The sequence below is a fragment of the Erinaceus europaeus genome, chromosome 2, assembly GCF_950295315.1.
Source record: "Erinaceus europaeus chromosome 2, mEriEur2.1, whole genome shotgun sequence".
Lineage (NCBI taxonomy): Eukaryota > Metazoa > Chordata > Mammalia > Eulipotyphla > Erinaceidae > Erinaceus > Erinaceus europaeus.
Window position 1 is genome coordinate 20,104,776 of NC_080163.1, and position 8,746 is coordinate 20,113,521.

General features: G+C 39.1%; 1 pseudogene; it reads right to left on the minus strand.

Annotated features, from left to right (window-relative positions):
• Positions 1 to 5,332: 5,332 nt before the first annotated feature.
• On the minus strand, positions 5,333 to 5,833 carry LOC103117795 (histone deacetylase complex subunit SAP18-like; annotated as a pseudogene).
• Between the last annotated feature and the right edge of the window lie 2,913 nt (positions 5,834 to 8,746).

Below are 8,746 nucleotides of genomic sequence, written 5' to 3' on the forward strand. Positions count from 1 at the left end.
AGGAAGAAAGAGGAGGAGAAGGATGAGAAAGAGAAATAACACATATAAGAAGGGGGAGAGTGAGATGAAGGAGAAGGAGGAGGGGAAGGAGAAAGAGGAAGTGGAGGAGAGTTTTTTTTTTTTTAAGTAGCTGATTGGGAAAATTTTTTCTTTTAATTGTTTTCTAAGATATATGTTTATGGCCTAAAATAAAACTATTATATAGAATGTTTTGAATAGTGTGCACCTTTCTGAAATTCTGAAAACTTTCTGGAATCTGAAGTTTATTTTTAATGCCCTTTCTCTAAATTATTGCAAAAAATAATTTCTGAAAAACTCTTGAGGTGAGAAGCAGTAGAGTGGGGAAAAAAAAAAAAAACTAGTCCAAAGTGCAGAGAAGGTAACAATTTAATATATCCCTTGGTGCTTGACAGCTTATTATGATTCATTTTCCAGGTAAATGGGCTTTGCACAGAATTTTATTCTTTGAACTCCCTAATCATACTTTTCCCAAAAGATTTCCTGCTTTTTTGCTTGTTTGCTTACTTTTAAATTTTAAATTATTCAAACTTTCTCTAATAAGAGTGGGTTACTGGCATAACTGACCAACACAATTCTATACACACAAATCCAGGAGGGCTACTTCTAGTACCCCTTCCAGATTCAGAGAAGATGGTGTTGACATTCCATCTTTTTCTTTAATTTTTTAAAATATTTATTTTCCCTTTTGTTGGCATCTTTTTAAATTGTTGTTGTAGTTATTATTGTTGGTGTTATTGATGTTGTCATTGTTAGATAGGACAGAGAGAAATGGAAAAAGGAGGGAGAGAGAAAGAGAGGCACCTGCACCTGTGAAGTGACTTCCCTGCAGGTGGGGAGCTTGGGGCTAGAACTGGGATCCTTAATCCTACTCCGTCGTGCTTCTTGCCATATGTGCTTAACCTGCTGCGCTACCGCTGCACTCCCTACATTCTATCTTTATGGACACAATTAGGAGCTGAAGAAAATGTGCTGAGGTTTTCATCAAGAACAAGTTTTAATTTAATTAATTTATTTATTGGGTAGAGACAGAAAAAATGAGATGGAAAGGATAGAGACATAGTCACTCGTGAAGGACCACCCCCTGCCACCCCCAAGTGGGAAGCTGGGGGCTCGAACTCGAACCTGGGTCCTTGCACTTGCTAATCTATGCACTTAATCTGGTGTACCACCACCCAGCCCCCATCTTTCCAGCTTTTGAATGTGCAAGGATTTGTTTATCCATTTACCTACTGTTGGGGAATTATGCCAGAAATCATGAAGACTGGAGCAGAGCTGGGTGGAGGGAAAAGTAGTGTTTATTTATGTGAGCCAAGACTTCAGATCATTCTGATAACTCCCTGCCTTGAACAAAGGGATGGTACAAGCTTATAATATAGGGGGGTGCAGGCTTGAGTGCGGAAAGTGCCATAACAGAAGTAGAGGCTGCAAGGTTAAGGACTTGGGACTTGTACTTGATACTCAGGGTCTAGTTGCCTTAGTTCCTGTTATCTTTCCTGAATGGCTGTCTCTAGAAAAGTTTAGCCTCAGCATAAGATACACAACTGGGGTGGGGTTACCTTTTAGGAAGGCAAGAGCTACCCAGGATTACAGAAGCTGACATGACAAGCAATTAAAGACAAAATATAGCAGTAACCGGGAGATGGGTGGTAGCGTAGTGGGTTAAGTGCACGTGGTGCAAAGCGCAAGTGAAAGGAAGGATCCCGGTTAGAGCCCCCAGCTCCCCACCTGCAGGGGCGTCACTTCAAGTGCAGTGAAGCAGGTCTGCAGGTGTCTATCTTTCTCTCCCCCTCACTGTCTTCCCCTCCTCTCTCCATTTCTTTCTGTCCTAACAACCACGGGGTCAATAACAACAACAATAATAATAACAACAACAATGTAAAAATAAGGGCAACAAAAGGGAAAATAAGTAAATAAATATAAAAAATTAAAAATATATAGCAGTAACCTTGGTTAGTAATATATATGATAATACTTTCTTGGCCCTCTGCATATAAAGTTCAGCCTGGCTTTCTCTGTCTCACTTCTTTGTTTTCACATACCCGACCTTCTACTTCTCCACAACAACGTGTCCCAATCTCAAACTCCTACACATACTCAATCTCTGGCAAATACTTAGCTATTCTGCATATACTTAACCTTTCATTATATTTTTAGTTTTCTTCACTTGGGGCCTTCTCCCAAACACACCAATTATATTTTAAGTACACTTTATAGCATTTTCTAAGGCTAAATTTTTAGAAATTCCCTATCAGTACTGATGAGTATATTGGCTGCTTCCAACTTTTAAAACATTTTTTAAATTATTTTTTTATTTTTATTGGATAGACACAGCCAGAAATTTAGAGGAATGGGGAGACAGAGAGAGAGACAGAGAGATACCTGTAAACCTGCTTCATCACTCATGAATCTTTCCCTCTGCAAGTGGGGGCTGGGGCCTTGAACCCAGGACAGTGAGCACTGTAACGTGTGCTTAACCAGGTGCGCCACCACCCAGCACTTTCCAAATTTTGACAGTGGTGACTAAACCTGTTGTAAACATTCACTGATAGTTTTTGGTACTGACCTAAGTTTTGGTTCTCATTTGAGTCAATGCCTAAGTAGGGTAATTGCTGCAGGAAATTGCAATGGATAGGTTTTGTTCCTCAAAAACTGCAAAACTCTCTCCCAAAGGCATCCTTAATAGCAATCAGTGTGAATTCTTATTACTCTACAACTTTGCCAACACTTGGTGATGGTGGTGATTTGCAATTTAGACAGTTTCTCTGTGACGTTGTACTGTTGTTCAAACTAGCAATTACCTAGCAAATAGGATTAGAGGTATCTGCATTCTTTCATTTGCTATTTTCACCTGCATATTTTTGTTGAAGAACGGATTTCTAATGAATACTCACTATTTACTAGGCAGAACTTTATAGGATTCAGATATCTTTAGTTAATACTTCGTAGAGTACAATGTATGGTTTACTCAAGAGAAAGTGACTGCCACTAAAAAAAAAAAAGTCAGTTTACTTCCTGAGGAAATGGTCAGTTTAGTTACAGGCTAGAGTTATCATTTTTATGAGGAGATTTACCATAGAGCCACCATTCTTAACTATTAATTATGTGAACTGGTGTACATAAAACCCTGCATCCTTTTTACCTGTGAAATAGGTTGTGGTTCAGAAGAATATGCACATATATATATATATATATATATATATATATATATATATATATAGCTTTCAGGGTTATTGCTGAGGCTCACTGCTTGCACTATGAATCCCCTGCTCCTGGAGGCTATTTTTCCCCTTTTTTTGCCCTTGTTGTTTATTGTTGCTATCATTATTACTGTTGTTATTGCTGTCGTTGTTGTTGGATAAGACAAAGAGAAATCGAGAGAGGAGGGGAATACAGAGAGGAGGAGAGAAAGATAGACATATGTAGACTTGCTTCACATCTTGAGAAGCGACCCCACCCACAGGTGGGGAGGCATGGGCTCAAACCCGGATTTTTATACGGGTCCTTGTGCTTTGCAGCCACTTGCGCTTAACCCGCTGCACTACTACCAGACCCCGCAGTTTCTATATATTTGTAGCAACTAACATATGCATACTGTGTGTAAATCCCCCAAATCAAGTGATTGTGCAAAACTCTTTTAGGCAAGGGCTCATGCTACTTCTCCAAAGGATGCTGAGCAGCTATGTCACTGTTTCTGAACCTGATCAAATTGAGGTTCCTTTAATATTTTTAGGATTTTTTTTTATCATTTTACTAGGAGATTAATGGTTTATAGTATGACAAAGAGTACTGATGTGTCAGGTAATACTGGTAATTGTTAATGGCATAAGGCCTGCTCTTTAATACAAAATTAGTACATATATTGTATAATTTTCATTTCAAAGAAAACACCTTTGAATAGTATGATATTAAAAACTACTAGATAAAATATACATTATAGGGCATGCTAGTTCAAATATATAAAATATGAAAAATGCAGCCTCAAAGACATGTAGAACAGGGGCCGGGTGGTGGTGCAAAGACCAGAGTAAGAATCCAGATTCGAGCCCCCGGCTCCCCACCTGTAGTGGAGTCACTTCACAGGCAGTGAAGCAGGTCAACAGGTGTCCATCTTTCTCTTCCCCTCTGTCTTCCCCTCTTCTCTCCATTTCTCTCTGTCCTACCCAACAACAAAAATAATAACTACAACAATAAAAAGGACAACAAAAGGGAATAAATAAATATCTATTTAAAAAATTCTTCTTGCATATCACTTCAATTGTAGCCAGGCTTTCTAAAATCACTAAATGTGCTAATCTGATATGTAAGTTCTCTTTGTGCAATGACTACACAATTGCCAAGGCATTAAGAATACATGATTGGCCACTACACCAGCCTCAGTATGAGAGTCCCTGGATATCTGTTATCAGCAGGACTTTCACAACATGCCCCAGTCTGCTTGACCAAACACTTACATGTGTTCACATTCTGGGAAAATACACACACACGCACACGCACGCGCACGTGCACACGCACACACATGCATATCTATCTATCTATCTATCTATCTATCTATCTATCTATAGGTATGTATATCTATCTATCTATAAGTATGTATATCTACCTATCTATCTATCTATAGGTATGTATATACATACCTATAGATAGATAGATAGGTAGATATATAGATAGGTAGATATGTAGATAGTTATGGAAATGATAGTTAACCCATATCTGTAACCTTGAGAGAACTACTACAGTTCCAATGGAGGAAATAGGAACACAGAACTCTTGTGGTGGGAAGGACTGCCACTAGGTCCTCTGCCATGAAATTCCAGGACCTGCACCACCACCCCATCCACCCCAGAGTCTTTTGCTTTAGTGCAATATACCAACTGCAGTCAAAGTTCTGTTTAGTGTTTTGAAATATTATTATTTTTAAAAAAACATTATCTTTATTTATTTTTGGACTTATACCCCTACTCTCTCATAATTCTGTAAATCATTATTAAATAACTACTGAAAATAACTTAACCACACATCTGTTGCATAATATTTTAAGAAATCTTTTGAGTTACTTAATATCAAAAAAGTTTTGGAAAACTATTCAAAGTTCTGTTAAAGTCCATTAATTAAAATTCCATTCTGTTTTATTCTGCTATAGTTTGGCTTTGTTTTATTTCAATGACACAAAAACGCTTGACATATTTTATATTATAGTCACCTGTCCTAACTGTATGCTATAGTTAAGACTATATATATATTATATATTTTTTTGTGGGAGGGCGGGTTTATTTTATAGAAATGAATTCAAAATTCAAGACACAATAAAAAGTCAGTAGGGTCTCATTCACCCTGAATCGGTGCCCTGTTTGGAGGGGTGATGGCTATGTCCAGATAGTCCCCGATCTGGAATGTCTGAGACTGCAGGGTCATGGAATCAATCATCAGTCCCTTTCCTCCCAGACATTGTGCTGCCAATCTCTGTCACTGGATAGCCAGGTCTTTTAAGATCTGTGAAAACTACTGCAAACTTGAAGTGTGTGCCTTTCTTTCTAGCTTCTGGGTAGACTTCTTTTACTAAACTCCTCAGTTCTTTCAAGGTTGCATCCATCCAAGTGTAGATAGGAAGCTCCTTGGACTGCAAAATTCCACAGGAGAACTCGTCCATGCTGGTTGCTGGTGGTGAAGACACGCAGCAGCAGCAGCGGACAGGTCTTTGCCCTGTCAGTGGGCTTCTCCGGCTTCTTAATCTTCTCCTGGGTGACTCCACTGCCATATTCCTCTTGTGGCCTGGGAGAAACTCGCTCTGACCTCTTACCCTGGCGGCAAGCATGAAAAAGCAGCCTCTCTGAGGAGAGCTAAGATTCTGTTTCTGTATCATCAATATATATATATATATATATATATATATAGATATATAGATATAGATAGATAGATAGATAGATAGATATTTATTTTATTTATTTATTCCCTTTTGTTGCCCTTGTTGTTGTTTTTTATTGTTGTAGTTATTATTGTTGTTGTCGTTGTTGGATAGGACAGAGAGAAATGGAGAGAGGAGGGGAATACAGAGAGGGGGAGAGAAAGATAGACACCTGCAGACCTGCTTCACCGCCTGTGAAGCGACTCCCCTGCAGGTGGGGAGCCGGGGTTCGAACCAGGATCCTTATGCTGGTCTTTGTGCTTTGCGCCACCTGCACTTAACCCCCTGCGCTACAGCCCGACTCCCTATATATTTCTTTATTGGGGGATTAATGTTTACAGTCAACAGTAAATATGATAGTTGGTGCATGCATAAAATTTCTCAATTTTCCATCTATAACTATACACCGCCCACTAGGTCCTCTGCCATCAAATTCAAGGACCCAAAAGCTTCCCCCCCCACCCTAATTTCCTTTACTTTGGTGCAGTACACGAACTCCAGTCAAAGTTCTGTTTAGTGTTTTGAAACACTTTTTTTTTTCAAAAGCATCTTTATTTATTTGTTAGGTAGATACAGCCAGAAATCAATATGGAAGAGGGTAATAGAGAGGGAGAGAGACACCTGAAACACTGCTTCACCACTCCCAAAGCTTTCCCACCACAGGTGGGGACTAGGGGCTTGAACCTGAGTCCTTGTGCACTGTAACATGTGCACCACCACGCAGACCTGAAATATGCTAAAGGATAAATGGAGAAGACCAGTCTCAGAAACTCATTTTTAAAAGTGCACTGACATATGACTGAATAAAGTGATGGGCTGGGAATTAGGCAAGTACCCCCTATAAAACATCAGATAAAGCAGTTATAAAGGTTTCAGAGGAAATTCCCTACCGCATATACTGAAAGTAGAAACGTACCAATTGATTCTATATAGTGTTTTATAAAAAACTAAATATGTTAACCAGTTGAAGAAATAGGGTTCAACAAAACACCAGAAAACATTTTGCAAGAAATATTCTTGTTCGGGCAAGTAAATAGACTGGGGAATATATAAACACTGATCTCCTTCATCTCTAATATCTGTTATTTCATGACTCACTGTCATTTTTTTTCACCAATAGCTCAAGAAAATGAACTCAGTAATCATTCTGTCGTTGATCTCAGCACTGAAATTCACAGAGGGAAATATACAACTAGTTAAGGACTAGAATGAGATGCATATTCTGTATTATTGAGGGAAGACTGTATTGCATTGACCTTCCAGGACTTTCCTCTTTTTTAACTTTCAATTCTAATTGTTTTATTCTTTCTCCCTTTTGAAAAAAAATTCCTTCGGGGGCCAGGCAGTGTGTTAAGTGCACATGGAGTGAAATGCAACCACTGGAGCAAGGATCTGGGTTAGAGCCTCTGGCTCCCCACCTGTGGGGGGAGGGAGTGTCCCTTCACAAGCAGAGAAGCAGGTTTACAGGTGTCTATCTTTCTCTTCCCCTCTGTCTTCCCTTCCTCTCTCAATTTATCCTATCCAACAACAGCAATAACAAGGGCAACAAAATGGAAAAACATGGTCATCAGGAGCAGTGGATTCATAGCACAGGCATAGAGCACCACTGATAACTCTGGAGGCAAAAGAAATAATAATATGTTTAATTCATTGTATAGACACAGAGATAATTCAAAGGAAAGGGAGATAGAAGTGGAGAGAACAAGAAAGACACCTGCAATACCCCTTCAACACTCATGAAGTTTCCCTTTGCAGGTGGGAACCCAGAGATTAAAATTTGGTGCTTGAGAATTGCAACATGTTTTCTCTATCAAGTATACCACCACCCTCCTATTCTTTTTCCTTCAATTATCACTTTATAGATGGTATTTGACTTACAACATTGTTACTGTCACAAAGATACATTTACAACCCCCCCCCCCCTACACACACACACAAACAAGATATGGATTCGTGCATTTTACCCTCAGCCAAGCCTTACCTTACTATGTTAGGTCCCCAAACTGTATTTAATTCACTCTCCCTTCCCATTCTGTATTTGCAAATATTCTTGTATATTGTAATATGGGTGCTCTACAAGGTGCACCACTGGCTGGTCCTTCAACTCTCAATTCTTGAATTGAAATGAAATCTCAAAATTCCCAATCTGGGAGATTATACATATTTTATCAAACCATTTATGTTATTCTGAGTTTTGATATAATATGATATTTCCTAACATAGCATTTTAATTTATTTTTCATGGTTATTATCTTGCTCTTTTTAAAATTTTTAAAAATATTTATTTATTCATTTTCCCTTTTGTTGTCCTTGTTGTTTTATTGTTGTAGTTATTATTGTTGTTGTTACTGATGTCGTTGTTGTTGGATAGGACAGAGAGAAATGGAGAGAGGAGGGGAAGACAGAGGGGGGAGAGAAAGATAGACACCTGCAGACATGTTTCACCACTTGTGAAGCGATTCCCCTGCAGGTGGGGAGCCAGGGGATCGAACCAGGATCCTTAAGCCGGCCCTTGTGTTTTGCACCACCTGCGCTTAACCACTGTGCTACCACCCAACTCCCTATTATCTTGCTCTTTGGTAAAGGGATGAAGGAAGACTGTATGTTTGGTGGGAGAGAAAGGGAAGGTAGGGGAGAAAGGAAAAAAAAAAGGAGGGAAGGATGGAGACAGACTGGGTTAATTTTCTTTATAGAGAAACAATAAGACTGAGACACAGAAAGAGTGAGAGATACTATAACAATGCAGCTTCAATACGCTAGCGTCCAGGCTCAAGCCTATGTCATACACATAGCAAATCTGTGTACTACCCAAGTGAGCTATTT